Below are 18,095 nucleotides of genomic sequence, written 5' to 3'. Positions count from 1 at the left end.
TTCAGAGATGAAATTCTCTCGCACACATTGTTGACAGTTTTAATTGTTTTTACCCATATCAATGGGGTTATTAAATGTCATTGATTGTTTTTTTATTGACGTAAGAAAAAGTATTTTTTTATTCAAAAGATCATAATTTACAAATAATGTAATGTTTTTTACAAACCAAATTGAATAGCCATATACAATATAAAAAGATTATTTATTTGCAAGTATTATTTAGACGACCTCCGTGGTCGAGTGGTGTGTACACCGGTTTTCATGGGTACGCCACTCCGAGGTCAAGGGTTCGATGCCCGGCCGAGTCGATGTAGATTATAATTAGTATTCTATGTTGTCTTGGGTCTGGGTGTCTGTGGTACCGTCGTTACTTCTGATTTTCTATTCACAAGTGCTTTAGCTACTTACATTGGGATCAGAGTAATGTATGTGATGTTGTCTCATATTTATTATTAGATTTATTTATTATTGCAAGTAAAATATTTCACTTTAAGTAGAATTATAACAATCATAAAATTAAGTATTTCAATCAAAACAATCTGTCAGATTTTTCTTTATTCATTTAAGTATAATTTAGATATATTAATTTTACATAGTAAACATTTACTAATTCTAAAGCACGAGAGACTAAAGTTGTTAATGGGCACGAAATCCACTTTAATATAATTCTAGACCTAGACATAGACCAGATGTCTCTAGGCATTAGGGGCGAACTTTTAATCCTAATATCCTTTCGTAGGAAATGAAGTTTAAGCTCGGAACGTCCGGAGCAGGACTGAATTGGACTTAAGTCCTGTAAGGAATCCTTTGGCAAACGGAGAGTCCATTGGTAGTGCTCTTAAGAAAGTTATGTTAGACCAAGAAAACAACGACAAAGAATTTATTGACTCCAAATGTAATTTTGAACGACCGTTCAATAACAGATAGAAATGGAAGATATATAAAATAAGAAATGAATGTATATTAAATTCAACATTTTATTTTATAAAAGTTATAAAGACTAAGCAAGCTTATCAAAGTAACAGCCTGTAAATTTCCCACTGCTGGGATAAGGCCTCCTCTTCCATTAAGGAGAGGGTTTGGAACATATTCCACCACGCTGTTCCAATGCGGGTTGGTGGAATGCACATGTAGAAGAATTTCGATGAAATTAGACACATGCAGGTTCATGATGTTTTCCTTTACCGCCGAGCACGAGATGAATTATAAACAAAAATTAAGCATATATATATAGTGGTACTCGCCTGAGTTTGAACTCGCAATCATCGGTTAAGATGCACGCGTTCTAACCACTGGGCCATCTCAGCTTATCAATCTTAAATCAATAATTAAAGAACGTATTTTTTCACAGTCTCCGAGTATTATCGACGTCACACAATACAATTATCAAACAAGACATCGAATCACCGAAATGGAATGAAATCAAAATCTCGGACAGGTAACCGATTACGCGACGACAAAAGACGAAATTAATTTTCTTCGGCGAGATAAATTCGTGTTTTATTTTAAAACAAAACTCACGAACAATTTTCGAAATTGACGCTGCGATTAAGATTCATAATACTTGTAAAGTTTTATCTCCTGCCGGAGCCGGCAAGTTCGAAGGAGCAATAAAGCATTTTGGCAGATTTTGAAGTGGTAGATACGGATATTAAATGTGCATTACGCGTTCTGCCACAGATGTAGCAAATTTTCAGTGTTCGCGACTCGTTCATTATGTAACTTTCTGATTGTATCTAATACATTTCGAAACGGTATTATTAACGGTTTATATTTCAATATCATTCAAAAACATCTGAAGTTGAAACTTTGTTGGGTTGATGGATGTTTATCATGGGTGATATGTCAGATTTGATGGCTGGGTGAGCTAGTGACATTGTCTTCTTCGAAAAACTAAAAAAAATGTTTATAAAAAATAATATGCAATTTTATAACGTGGCTAAATAATATAAACATTTATTTGTTTTCTTTGTATACATTAAAATATATCTGTTTCAGAGTTTCCAACTCAAAAAAGAAATTAAAACTTAAAACCACGATATCCAGAAAAATATGAATGTAATTAATTTATTAATATGACAAAAGCTTGTATTACTAATATTACAATGACTAGTACAATTGTCTACAACTGTAGGTACATCGTCCAAAGGGACGTATGGACCATGCAATTTTTCTGTTATAGTATATCAAATGTTTAATAGTACAAAACAAAGTCTCTTACCGCTGTCTCTCCCTATGTATGCTTAGATCCTTAAAACATCATAACGGATTTGGAAGCGGTTTTTTGTAATAGATTCATTGATACATATGATTGGGGAAGGTGTATATGTACAATACTTGCACATTATGACAATGACTAAAAACTGTGAACATTGTAAGACATTCTGCAGTTTATTTTATTTATAGCTAGTATCGAAAATAATGAAAGGTGTTTTGTTAAATTTAATGAACGTTTTAAAAACCCCTTCAATATCTTCGAACGGAATCTACATCGCGAACAAGAAGTATCGAAACAATTTTACTTATTTTCTATTGGAATTAAGAAGGATAACCCTTCATTTAGCTGAATACCAAGTGATACAAAATGTTGACATTTTTCATTATTTGTTTTTATTATTAATTTTAAAGTCTTAAATTTATTTTTTTATTATAGCAACATTTAATATACAATGTTCTTTAGATTATCGTTTGCCTTTGTAAAAAATAATGTTAACACCTGATTTGATGAACAGATACTCAGTGTTATAATCCATTAATATTATCAAAAAGAGTAACTATTCAGTTTCTTGCCAGTTCTTCTCGGTCGAATCTACTTTCCGAACCGGAGGTAGCTTCACTTAATTGTTATATGATGATTCAAAAGCACTTGAATAAAATTTATTTTGATTTTTGAACAAAAATCTTTATTCAATATAGAATTGATTCCACGGTTCGGAATTTAATACCTCAGGCCTAAGAAAAACCGGTGAAAGAAACTCAGAAGAATATATATATATATATATATATATATATATATATATATATATATATATATTTACCTTAATTTCATTTTTCATGTACAATTATAATATATATTATATTTGCGATCATCTCGTTCCCATATCAACTAAAGTACTTGTTAGAAAAAGAATGTGATACTATAGAAAATATGTCGAAATAAGTATTAATTTAAAACAACTAGCGCGCTAATGGACGTAAAGTTGAGTGTTTTATAATATAGGAACTTTGTAAAATACTGCGTTCGCTGTATAGTTTTAATTTCATCATAGTTGCATTCCAGCAACTATACTGGGCCTATTCTCAACGAATTAAATAAGCGAGTTACCGCTTCCTAAATTTATTAGCGTAACTGGATTTACTTTACTCGCTTGCTCGTGATTCTATAATGTTTAGAGCTATTGAAATTTAGCTAAGTCTTATGTAATGTTGTTTCTACGCTTCCTCGAATTTTTAATCTGAAGTTTGATAAAACTGTAATTCGTATCAACTCCCAGATGTATTTTACTTATTGTATTTCGTTGCTTACTATTTACAAATTATTCAAATTATGAATCAAATCTTCGAATTTCATTTTCGAACAGTTTTATAAAAATATTTCCATAGTCAGTTAAAACCCTTTTTTTTCTTTTTTTTTTTAATGACGATCTGTCTGGTATAACTTATGCTGTAATTATTTTTTTTTGTTTTTGACAAGTAGGTTACATTCAAGTCTTAGCTTTGCAACATTAACTAGATTTCATTATTAAAAAAAAACAACCGTTTATTAACCTATAATGTTAAAAATTCTTGTGCTAATATTTATTCGGACACATATTTTTTATCATCGGTAAACTCGAAATAAATTATAATAAAATCGTGATCTCATCAAATTATAATATAAAAATTACAATTGAATACGTCTTGATCCTAAATTAGATAGACATGATTATCCGATTGGGCATTTTCACTATTCAAGAGTTAATAACAGTTCAAGATTATTTTATAAAACTACATGAAAAAACATTTAGTAAACATTTACGGCCGATCCCATACAAAAATTGGGAATGCTTGGGATTGGTTCCTCGCCACAATACGAATAGTTGAAGCCTTGTAAACAAACTATTACAATCCTTAAACATCAACACGAGGTTAGTTGTATTAAAAGTCACTTTTTTATGACGACCTCCGTGGTCGAGTAGTGTGTACACTGGTACGCCACTCCGAGGTCCTAAGTTCGAAAAAGTTCACTAGTTTTCTATGTTATCTTGGGTCTGGGTGTTTGTGGTACCGTCGTTACTGATTTTCCTTAACACAAGTGCTTTAAATACTTACATTCCAGAAAGAAACGAAATACCTTGTACCAAGAAGGATTTATTGACATTTCGAAGTCGATAACTTGAAATTCATAATGAAACATCTAACGAGTGGCAAATTGTCAATAAAAACGTTGAGTAACACAACACTAGTATCGAACAGCCATTAACATTGGAGCGATCCCCGTTGAAAAGCGTAAACACCGATGAGAAACTCGTCATGAACAAGCAACACTACGCTTTTAATTAACGTGAGCGATATTGTTCACGTTCAATTATGTATAAATCTGTCGTATCGGTATTGGTTGAGAGAGAGGCTGACAGTTTTTCAGCGGGATCTGACTTCGCGGTGTGTGTAATGAATACAGCTGTGGTTTCATTATAATGACAAGTTCTGGTTGAATTCTCTGAACGGTTAATATTAAATTTGTAATCTATGACGTGATTTTGTTACGTACATGGTTTTGTTAATACTGTTTAATGAGTAGACTTTCATTACATAGTATAGAACGCGCTCATTGCTGTCTGTCCCTATGTATGCTTAGGTCTTTAAAATTACGCAACGGATTTTGATGAGGTTTTTTTAAATATATCTGAGAGAGTGAATTCGTGAGGAAGATTTTTGTATATAATATATAGACAATATGCCACCAATCCCATTGGAACAGCATACCACGCTGTTCCAATGCGAGTTGATTGTTCCGATGTTCCGAACCTTTTCATCAAAGGAAGGGGAGGCCTTAACCAAGCAGTGGGAAATTTACAGGCTGTTTTTATTGTTTGTTGTACAAAGACAATATAAAAAAGAATCACTGATAGTTCAAGAACAAATTCTGTAGTATATTTAGTGTCAGTATTGAATCCGTTCGAAGCTCGAGCGGGTCTCTATAGTATTTGATGAATAATTACGGCTCTCTTAGAATTTAATTAACAAAAAAACAGTAATTATATCGATGATATAATAATGTTCCTTAATATTATATTAATATATAATACAACTTCATAAATTATATAGATTGTTATTAATTTATTTATTTGTTTGATTATAGTTATGTTTTGTATTACATCGCGTTTATGATCTAAAAAGATATTTTAAGAGCGGCGAGCTCAAACTAAAATTAAGTAAATCCTCTTTTGTATAGATCTTCTCGAAACTTTACAAATAATCTATGTATTGAACATAAAATACACTCTATTGAGAGTTCGAGATCATTCAAGTATAATGCATAACTATGACTATCATTATCTTCTATAAAAAGAAACAGCACAACAATATATGTTAAAATAAACAACGTTCCAAAATAATATTATTTAGCTACAGGCAGTGATATATTCTACATTCATAAATCTCCCAAAAATAACCTTGTACAAATGACAAATGCAGCCGCGGCGACCCTTTCTCATTTACACGTTACACGAACTACGAAATAGAAAACTAAAGCAAATAAAGTTACACGTATACTCCTGAGTCCGCGTCAGGTTTTAGACAAATAAGGAAGGAAGCGTTTTCCGAACGGAACTTGGAGGGGGAGAGGAGCGAGTTGAATTATGAGAATTTGGTTCCGTATATAAACTATATGTGTATATAATTTTTGTCATTCGTTTGATTGAGTTGAAACTTTGTCGTGTTGTATTGGTAAGCCGCTTTTGTATCATTAATATTAATATTACCAATATCATTACAATTATAATTTGTTTTCAATCGCAATGTAAGACACACTGATTATACTTATACACAATTTAGAGCTGAGATGGCCCAGTGGTTAGAACGCGTGCATCTTAACCGATGATTGCGGGTTCAAACCCCGGCAAGCACCGCTGATTCATGTGCTTAATTTGTCTTTATAATTCATTTCGTGCCCGGCGGTGAAGGAAAACATCGCGAGGAAACCTGCATGTGTCTAATTTCATTGAAATTCTGCCACATGTGATTTCCACCAACCCACATTGGAACAGCATGGTGGAATATGTTCCAAACCTTCTCCTTTATTGAAGAGGAAGCCTCATCACAGCAGTGGGAAATTTATAGACTGTTACTTCACTTTTTTTTACTTTAATGTAAGACAAGGTGAGCAATCGATAAATAACAAATTGTATTCGTATTTATTTGAGGTTTATGTACTTTAGCATCACTCGAGAGCCCTTAAATGTTTTGTATTAATATTATAAATATTGTTATAGCTCAGTCCAAGATGGCGCTGTCTTATATCGCTAAGCCATTGATAATTGGCATTTTTGCGCACGAAATCATTACATATTACAAAATAAAATCGCTTATCACGGTTTGTCTATATATATTTGCTTAGGTCTTTAAAATGACACAACGGATTTGTACTATGTTTACTAAACGACTTTTATCAAATTTATGTAAATATTTTTCTAGAAGATTTAATCTTCTAGAAAATTTATGCACTAAGTTAATGGTGTTACATATTCTTGAAACATAGTAAAGGAGATATAACATCAAATTGAAATAACATATCGCTAACTATAGTAAACATAGATTTTTTACATACCAATAAACATACCAATTTTGGAGGCTAATGCCTTTTTAATCATCACTTAATTTCTATAACTATATAAAAAAATATTTACTACAAAAATTTTAGGTACATCGGTAACGGTTTTTTAAGAGGCTTTGTACTAATTATAACTACATTAAGCTCATTATACTTATTTATAATCTAATAAATTACTATATATTTAATGATCAATGCATCTCTACCGCGCCTACAATGGTCCTTCATCCCATAAACCTGCAAGTTTTTCCAGCAATTAAACAAAGGTACAATATAAAAAAATTACTATGTTATATCTATTACGTCAGTTCGTCCAAAAAGGCTTGCCTTCCAATTATATTTCCATTAATATTATAATAGCATGTAATTGTAGTTATGTATGTCATATGTGATGTTATTAAAATATCGTTATTGTGATATTATACAGCAATAGATAAAACAGTAGTTTTATTAACTAGTAGTTCTAGATAATATAATAAGTGTTGACTTAAAAACAGTATTACGATCTATTGAAACAAACATTTGTAATAAAACCTTTTTTTTTTTCTTAATATTTTTTTTTTTAATGAGAGTATTTTCATTCCAAATGTCGTATTGAATTATAAGTATAACGACGTATCCAGCTTGATGATAAATGGTAACAGTAGCTAGCTAGTATTTAAAAACGCTAATTGAATCCTTATGAAGGTGATACGGCTCACTTATTATGCAAAGACACTGAAACTGGAGAAATTACTTCACGAAAGAACAGTTTTTGTACTAGTAAAATGTTTGCTCTTTTTAAAAACATAGAATACAAAATATTTTATTCGAAAATATTGCAATGTTAGTGGATCTCCAAAAGAGACGTAACAGCAAACTGAAGAGGTTCTATTATTAAGTTAGACCGGTCAAGACGGTACTCCAGACGGCGTATAGTGCATTGCAGCTCCACTTAGCTGAGGTGAGTCGTAACCTGTAATAGAGCGAGCGTTGTACCTCGCTCAAAGCGACAAACCCCAGTTTCGTCGCTAGAAGTAATAACGTTAGGTACATAAGCTGAATTTTCGTATGGCGCAGTTGAAAAATTGTAAAAGAACTCCTTTTGTTTGGTGCTTCGTTTTATTTTCTTGAAAGGGGCTGATTTATTGTATAACCTTATACGTTTCCGTGGAAACTTATTTTTTTATTTAACACCTTAGATTTTATCTAAATTCGTGTTTTCAATAGTTCACATCGAAAGTTGAAATTTACATTTTACTTGAAACATTTTTCGAACAAGTTTATTAAACATGTTTAACGAAGAGTATACGAGGCCGAAGGTTCCCGACAGAATTTAATTAAAGGCTTAATTTCCATTCAAATCCTTATTAAAATACGGCAATTGTTTATAATCTAAGTCTGTAGAATTTCTGGATTTGTTTTCATAACAACGCCATGTTTCCTTCCGAAGGGAACGTAAATACTAAGTTAAATAATCACGAAACAAAAATAATTCATCAACGGCATTGTGTAATCATTCTTCACAGAATTAATTTAAATGTTGCGGGAATCGTTCGTGTATTACTTTTAGCTGGAAGTATATTATTTACTTAGTATGAAATGCATCCATGAGGATTCGAGTATCGATTCTATGTATCTCTTCCCAGAACTACATTCGCATTCACGAACAGTATTCTCGGTATACAACAATAAAAAACATACTATACGTTTGTTGAAATATCAAATAATAAATAATTATCCAGATTCTTTTGATCCGCATCTCCAAATATATTGCAATTAATTCATATTTGTTACAATTGTTAATTTACTAGTTGAAACCATTTAAGAATTAATTCATTATTTAAACTGTTTGTTTGGGAACGTTCTAGTTATCATATATGGGTTAAATTTATGTATTTGTCATGCTTATTGTTTATTTATTGAGTCGCTTATTTGGACAAAGAATTGTAAAATTGTAGAAACGGCAGATGAAAAGTATTTCAGCGTCCCATTTGCTTGCATTTGCAATTCTTACCTTAATACAATTCTTATGTATTGGATATTTCTTATTAAGTAACAGCCTGTAATTTCCCACTGGTGAGCTAAAGCCTCCTCTCCCATTGACGAGAGGGCTTGGAACATATTCCACCACGCTGTTCCAATGCGACTTGGTGGAATGCAAATGCGGCAGAATTTAGATGAAATTAGTCACATGCAGGTTTCCTCACGATGTTTCCCTTCACCGCCGAGCACGAGATGAATTATAAACACAAATTAAGCACATATATAAAGTGGTACTCCATCTCGGCTCATTTCTTATGTGTATTGTTAATATAATTCTTATGTATAGGCTTTATTAAAACTGTAAATCGGTACTCAAGATGAATTGCAGTCATCACACCTTTTTTGAAAAAGTCCCGAAGACTAAGAAATTAAAAAAAAAAAAACAAACAACTTTGCCACTTGTATATTGAACATATAACGGCATGTTAACATTTACACAGAAAATTATTAAGACGAGATTTCAAGCATAAATTGGCTTTACTTTTTTCACTCTCAATGACAGTTCTAGACTCTTGAAATTATTTTATTTATAAAACATTTAATTTGGTTAAATATATACAAATATTAAATAAAACTAGTTGCTGTATAAATCTTGACCGCGTGGAATGGTGGCAAGAATGCTAGCAGCATTTCCCTTTTGAATCGCAATTCCGATCCTCTGGGCATAAAACGAACCAGCCCCTCTGTCACTCTTGAATGTTTCTTGAAATCGATCTCAGTGGATGCTTATACTTAAAGTTATACATGTCAGACTAGATAGCATGTCTTTTTAAAGACTAAATTGCGAGTATAATTCCTTTATGTCGCGTAACACTTTTAAAAAGATAAACTCACAAGGTTATACAGTATAATGTGCAATAATATCAACGTATAAGTTTCCCGTCTCAGTACAAGTTACCAAAGAATAACTGTCGGTTTCACGAGCTAGCGGCGAAGAGAATTTGATAATAATCTACAAAGTTGCCTTCGAAGTTCCATTATTTACCTTTACACAACTCTGAGTCTTCTGGTTTTCGAGCCTGATTCATGGTATAATTACAAAATTAAATTTTTACTGCTTCTTAATTTTTAATGTATTGGTTTTTCGTAACGTTAGATTATAATATACATTTTAAGTTATAGTGTAATCGATATCATTATAAGCAAAATAATTTGATACGTTTTCTTAATAGTCTTAAATCTTAATTTGGCTACATCTGTGGTCGAGTATTGTGTATACCAGTTTTCATGGGTACGCCACTCTGAGGTTCCGGATTCAATTCCCAGCCAAGTCGATATAGAAAATGTTCATTAGTTTCCTTTGGTCTTTGTGTTTGTGCTACCGAAAAAAAATCTCTTATCTTATCGTACTATTAATGGAAGGTAATGGCAAGATAGTAATCTTACAGAATGCACAGAGTAATTGGGTACATCATGTATGATGTACATAAAAGGTGGATAAAAGTAAGGGTCCCTAATCCCCCACTTATATAGTTTGATGAGACAAAAATCTAACACCAATGAACAGAGATCAAACAATCATTTAGATTGTTTAGGTGTTCGACAATTTTATTTACGAGGTGAAACCATTGTAATAATGTTTCAAGGTACAAATCAAATAAGCTTTATTCAAACCTAAGTCTAAGATCTACAGCTGCAAAACAAGCCTTTAAATTAGTCTAAAGCAGCTATGACAATAAATGATGACAATGAATAAGTGATAGTGACCACTTACCATCAGGTGGCCCATATGCTCGTTCGTCATCTATTCCATAAAAATAGATACTAGAATTAATTTGATAAGCATAATTTAAATTATTATACTTGATAAATTGACTTAAAATCATATTAGACCGAAGTAAGTCTGTTGGCGACCGAAATGTTGTTACTCGTCACCAAACACCTGCTACGCTTAGAACTAATTACAGTAATAATGCTTCACTACTTGTTGATACATACGGTTACAAAGAATACCATAAAAAATTTGCAACATTTAGTTGGATAGGATTACACCGTGACTAAATCGCGTAGATTTCAAATCAAATCGGATTCATAGATAGTGTTATAAACTTTTTCAAACGAATAAACTTTGGCACTTAATAATATCCTACTTCTTCTTTTCGGCAATTAACTATTTCTAAGATCTGTCTTGTGACTAAGTCTACTTCACTTTGCATAGTCTTTAGTGTGAGTCCATTGGCTCTCATGTCTTGCTTCACGATATCCATCAATCGCTTCCTTGGGAGCCAGGGAAGGCTAGTTCCAGGTACAAATAGATCAAGGCACTTTTTCCCGTCATAGTCCTTATATCAACGCGCGGCATGGCTATACCAACGCAGACGACGCTCTACGCAGTTTTCTGTCTAATAATAAATACTTATAAATATTGGGCAACATCACATACATTTTTCTGACACCAGTAAGTAACTAAAGCACTTGTGTTATGAAAAATCAGAAGTAACGACGGTACCACAAACACCCAGACCCAAGATATAGGAAACTAATGATCTTTTTCAACATCGACTTAGCTGAGAACACATTTCTCGATCACAGAGGTCTTATATAGATAGGTATCTAAAGCTATATGAATAAACTTATTTACACAAATAGCCTTGATATATTAATACAGTCTAACAATATCTCGGTAGTTTTTCATAATAACCGTGTGTATCCCGCATAATCCGGCACGCCTAAATCATCACAACTTAAAATACACAAATAACAAGTTTGATACAGCACTCCACCGTTCCAAGTTAGGGTAATTTGCATATATTATCATCTCAGGTGCTTCGTCTGTGATATTCAACGTTCGTGTTTGGTTGCCTCGTGATTCTGAGATTTATCTGAACCAAGTGCTTATATTTTGATTTTAGATTTTGCTAAAATACTATACTTGAAGAGTCGAGATGGCCCAGTGGTTAGAACGCGTGCATCTTAACCGATGATTGCGGGTTCAAACCCAGGCAAGCACCGCTGATTCATGTGCTTAATTTGTCTTTATAATTCATCTCGTGCTCAGCGGTGAAGGAAAACATCGTGAGGAAACCTGCATGTGCCAAAATTTCATAAAAATTCTGCCACATGTGTATTCCACCAACCCGCATTGGAACAGCGTGGTGGAATATGTTCCAAACCTTCTCCTCAAAGGGAGAGGAGGCCTTTAGCCCAGCAGTGGGAATTTACAGGCTGTAACTTTACTTTTTTAACTTTACTATACTTGATACATCAAATCAGTGTATAAAAACATAATAACGCTTATCATATCTATGCAAGATTATAAAGACGGTAAAAAGCGTGGAATTGATATTTGGTGACTGACAGGCATATTACATACATATATAATTGTATTTAACTAACATGACTGTATTTTTAAATGTTGAAAAAGAGTAACTACTGTATGTCTTGTCGGTTCTTCTCGGTATAATTTACTTTTCGAACCGGTGGTAGCTTCATTTAATATAGTCGTTAAATGACGATTCAAAAGTGCTTGTAAAAGCCCATTTGATTAAAATTTGTATTGATTTTGATTTGATTGATTTTATAACATCTGCCTTAATTCAGTTGTGCTATTTTATTAAAAACGAACTCGCGTATTACTCAAGAACCCGACTATAAGGAACGTCATATATCACTTTCTTAATAATATTTATTTATTGGGTACTGCAGTAAGTTTCGACTGTTTAGTCCCAATTTACCATTTCATTTCATCATCCTGCCATTGTCCCAATTATTTGAGGTCGGCGCAGCATGTCTTTTCCTTCCATACTTCTCTGTCAAACGTCATCTCACAAGTAACATTCTTTCTAACCACATCGTCTTACACACAATCCATCCATCGTTTCCTTGGACGTCCTCTACCTCTATATCCATCCACGTCCATGCTCAATTTGTCATTTAATTTATTTTGGTTACTACTGAATTCGAATGTTGGAATATTAAATTTGATTTAAATTATAGTTCATATTAGAGACTAAGATCGCTTAAGAAATTTATAGAACACAATAATGCTTACGAAAACTAGTTCCTGATTCCAAACCACTACTGTATCCGAAACTCTTGCTGCGTTTATTTAAAAATGGTCCGTTCAATTTAAAGGGCGCCTAATTAATTGATCCAAAGATTCGCGGAAATTGCGAGCAGCCTCCCTCCCTCGTCCCCCTACGGTGTATCTTTAATTTAGAATTGTTAGCGCAAAGGGAATGCAATTTACGTAAAATAATTGTTTGATTTCAAATATTCCGACTCTCACCCTTCTTGCTTTTGCTCATTTGTTCTATGAAAAAATGGTCGGGTGCAAACAAATATGTATATTATGAGATTTTTATTAAATGAGTTTAAAAATTTATACGTTTTTATTTTATCGATTTTTTTGTTTGTTAAGTAAAAAGGTACAACATATTGAATATACTTATGATTATCATTGTATTTTCCCTTGAGTTTCTTTCACCAGTTTTTCTCAGGTCCGAGGTGTTAAATTTCGAAACTTTGGTTAATTTTTGACTATCAATAAACATGTATACACTTCTATTTGATGAATATGAATAAATATTTTTGACTTTAACAATAAATATTAAATACCGAATATATTTTTTTTGAATATATTATAGAAATCGAATCTTAATTGTTTAAAATGCTGCATACTCGTATCTAAATAGACGTAGCCACTGGTTTCGAATGACCAAAAAAATACAGCGTGATTTGTTATTATTCTTTTGTTTCGTTAATTTAATTCCAAAATAAAAAAAAAAATAACGAAACCCTATATGTTAAAAGAAATATTATATCATCAAATGAACTTCTTGAAGTGATGTTCGATCATTATTATATGAATCGCTTCATTCGAAGATACAATTAACTAAGCAGTCCTTTTAACTGTCAGGCATTTTCCGCACGTTTAGAGAATCGATTCATAATCGACCTCTTTTTACTTTTTTTATATACAGCTCCCTTTATTATTTCGTACTGTCACTTGTCACTAAATTAAAGAAAAAAAAAATAGCGAACTAAACCCTACATGTTATAAGAAATATTAATAATTAATCCACTATATAGATATTGCGAGTATATCCAAAAATGCGTCATCAACTGCCAGCAATTTATCCCAAGTCGAGCGGAACTTCTCGGTCCATGTTTCTACCTCATTCTAACTTGTAATTTGTTGTGAAACGCAATTATACAGGGTGCGCTTCGGGCTAATAGCGCACCAGCGGTATTTCCAAGCCGATGAGACAGAGCCTTACTTTAAGGCGTAGTCAAGAATGAAACGTCTCGCTTTGAACGCTATACCTATTGTTAATAGTTTTGTAATCCAGCCTTTGTAACCGTTCTCCTGTGCAATTTTTCTCTAATACAAATATTTTTCTGTAGGAATTATTTTCTTGTGTGTACTTATCGTTTGAGTTTATTCGTAATTGTATTATTTCGTATAAACTTTACATGTTAACTTATCTGCTTTTTAATGAAAGAAATTTTATTTGTATTTTTTTGCTATCTTTACTCTTGGTCGTCTCACGCACACTAAGACATTCTTTGAGCAACGTCAATTACTCACACTAATGCACATCGATAATCATTTACTGTGGAGGGGCGCGCCGTCATGAGTGTACAGATTTATAATATGAATGAAGTAGGGTTAGAAAAAGCGATATGACTGTTTTTTATTTTTTAGTTGTGATAACGTAAATATCATGAGTCATCAGACATAAAGTCTGTTTAGGTAATTATTATTGAACAATAAATTATTAGGTTATATATATATTTTTTAATTTAAAGATTATAAAAGATAATAAAAAGTTTCTGAAAGACATAATTTAAAGATTACGTTATATTTGTACAAATCAGTAATTACTTTAACATATGTATATATGATTAGTCTTTTACCTGGGTTTTGAACCCGCGATCAGGTTACGTTACACGCGTTCTAACCACTGGACTATCGCACATATCATATTATTTAGACGTATTGAAAGGTAGATCTTAAAAATAAACGGTAAACAATACGGTATTGTTCCATGCTTTTAACGGTATCTCGTTACATTTCTATGGGGAATATTGTGTTCAGATTTGAGTGTTGTATTCCCATTAATCAGGTATTATTAAGAAAATGTATATAAAGAGTAATTTTATACCGCCTACGTACAAATTAAATGACGACTACTCAAAGTGCTTCCAGTACAAAATTAATTCCGCATTCTAGTTTGTTATCGGGGCCCCAATCGATTGATTGAAATTTGCCACGTGGATGGCTTGAGCCATAGAGTTTGGTATAGACATAATTATCCAGAAAGTGCTAACATGAATTATTGTGCCTTCAAAAATGGGTCTAGATATTTTAATGTCTTATGAAGCGTAGGTTGCTGCTAAGGATTGAGCCGAGATGACCTAGTGATGATTGCGGGTCAAAACCCAGGCAAGCACCACTGAATATTTATGTGCTTAATTTGTGTTTTTAATTTATCTCGTGCTCGGCGGTGAGTGGAAACCTTGTGGGGAAACTTACATGTGTCTAATTTCATAGAAATTCTGCCATGTGTGTATTACACAAACGCGCATTGAAACAGCGTGGTCGAATATGTTCCAAAACCTTCTCCTAAAAGGGAGAAGAGGCTTTAGCCCAGCAGTGGGAAATTTACAGGCTGTTGTTGTTGTTATTGTTGGTGAAAAATAGTAGGTTGCTGCTAAGGAATAGACGTAAAGCTTCAATGTGAGTTGGGCTGAGGTATATTATATTATTTCTATTCTATTATTCTTATCAGAAGGCTTGGAGCTTAGTCCACTATTCTGATCTAATGCGGACTGCCTGAAGCACAGCATAAATTGTAAACCCATTAGGATATATTGATTCGCTCGTTAATCTCGACAGAGGTTATCACAGCTCATTTTAACACTTTTGATTGGCGGATAAAAATAATTAATCATAAGATTGCGTTCCCATTGGTCTGCTTCCACAGTTCCATTATTAAAAACGCTTTTCAATTCATTTACTTCCTCACTGTTAAATTCAGCTGAATTTAATCGTGTCTCAAGAATTTCCTACACCTGCAATTTCCCACATTACGTTTTATTCCAGCACTCTTATCGTTTGGTAAAGATTTATATCACTGTTGTCTGGATTAGAATCTGCTACTTTTGGTTTGGATCCACTTACTTCTCTAAATTTAACTTCACAAACACCATTAAGCTTCTACCAGACATATGCAGTAATAGCATCAAAGGTTCTCATTAAATATCCATATGTTATATTACGTTAGTTCATTGACCTTTAGCTTAATATTTATCGGAAGTAAATTTCATGAATAACTACCACACTTAAAACGTTAAAGTATTAACGTTTTTATTTATGCAGTCAAATTGTGAGTAAATCCTGATAAATCTTGTAAAAGTAAAGTAAAGTAACAGCCCGTAAATTTCCCACTGCTGGGATTAGGCCTCCTCTTCCATTAAGGAGAGGGTGTGGAACATATTCCACCACGCTGTTCCAATGCGAGTTGGTGGAACGCACACCTGGCAGAATTTCGATGAAATTAGACACATGCAGGTTTCCTCACGATGTTTTCCTTCACCGCCGAGCACGAGATGAATTATAAACACAAATTAAGAACATATATATCGTGGTGCTTGCCTGGGTTTGAACCCGCAATCATCGGTTAAGATGCACGCGTTCTAACCACTGGGCCATCTCAGCTCCCCTGATAAATCTATCGAACAATAATTATTTTGATATTCATGATGAACGATTTGGTTTATACGAAGAGCTCCAAGAACTCGAGTGTGCAAACATGTGTGAACTCTCATAATCCGATTGAGCAATACGTGACCAAAATGTGTTATGATATAATTATTGGAAGACTTATGCATTATAAACTCTATAGATAAAAATCAAATGCTTAAATATATATAGAAATATGAACTAAAACTTACTGTTTAAATCTTGACCGCGTGGAGTGGTGGCAAGAATGCTAGCAGCATTTCCCCGTTGAATCGCAATTCCGATCCTCTGGGTTAAAAACGAACCAGCCCTCCTGTCATCAGTGGAGGCAATGAGGCAAGGTGTTATACTTTTGGTAAAGCTTTTTGCACCACTACTCCAAGGGCCAAGCGTTTCGACAGCGAATGGAACAAAAAAGTAATTTGATGTAATGTAAAATATGTAATACACGAATATTTAGTTCTATTTTTTGCTTCAGCTTTTTCCGCAGCGGCACCGGCTCTTAACATTACATCTTGATTTCAATCAGATATATCAAATATCGAATATTTATTTACATACTGTCCCAGGTCACTATTACGTCACAGTAGCATGCGAATAGCAACTAGCGAAGAGATTTTGTCTTTGATTACCACGATGCAGTCCTGGGCACTGGTGAGTCCATAACCCCTCCTGCAAATGGGGGAAATGTGTAATGCGTAAGTTAGACTATTATCTACCAACTTCAATGCCTCAAACTCTTGAGAATCCTTAAGCTACATATATTTTTTTTTTGTGGTATAGGTTGGCGAACGAGCATATGGGCCACCTGATGGTAAGTGGATTACCCATAGACAATGACGCTGTAAGAAATATTAACTATACCTTAAATCGTCAATGCGCCACTAACCTTGGGAACTAAGATATTATGTCCCTTGTGCTCGCAGTTACACTGGCTCACTCACCCTTCAAACCGGAATAAAACAATACTGAGTACTGTTGTTTGGCGGTAGAATAACTGATGAGTGGGTGGTAACTACCTAGACGGGCTTGCACAAAGCCCTACTATATTTTAGATTTAGATTGCATATACATTTCTGCATTTGAATCCTGGACATTGATATCTTTAGTCACAAATGGTGGCCACTGCACCAACAGCAAACGAAGATTAGCCAATAGGAGATTGTAATAGCGCCGTATAATATCGAGTAATCTGCTTATACGGATTATAGTAATAAACAGTATCACAGTTAAACTAATGTTTAATTAGATAAGAAGGAGATTGTTACTAGAATTACTATAATACTACATACGCTTCAGTAACGGCGTTTAATACATATTTATATTATTATAATTAAAATTAATGTTATATCAGCAATATTAGACACATGTAGGTTTCCTCACGATTTTTATAAAAACAAATTAAGCACATGAATATTCAACAGTGCTTGCCTGAATTTGAACCCGACATCATCGGTTAAGCTGCACGCGTTCTAATCACTGGGCCATTTCGGCTCTATAGATACCCTCTTCTCAATGAGAGAGGAGGCCTCAAACCAATCAGCAATATATTTTAAACCAATACCTCAACTT

At 33.3% G+C, this 18,095-nt stretch overlaps 1 protein-coding gene across 1 annotated transcript in view; it reads left to right on the top strand.

Annotated features, from left to right (window-relative positions):
- Positions 1–18,095, top strand: part of LOC124531984 (CUGBP Elav-like family member 4) — a 703,320-nt gene that overhangs the window by 302,323 nt on the left and 382,902 nt on the right. The window lies entirely within an intron of this gene.

Source organism: Vanessa cardui, chromosome 8 (assembly GCF_905220365.1).
Source record: "Vanessa cardui chromosome 8, ilVanCard2.1, whole genome shotgun sequence".
In the NCBI taxonomy this organism is placed as follows: Eukaryota; Metazoa; Arthropoda; class Insecta; order Lepidoptera; family Nymphalidae; genus Vanessa; species Vanessa cardui.
Note: the sequence above shows the minus strand (reverse complement) of the source record. Positions and strands in the feature narration are given on the sequence as shown.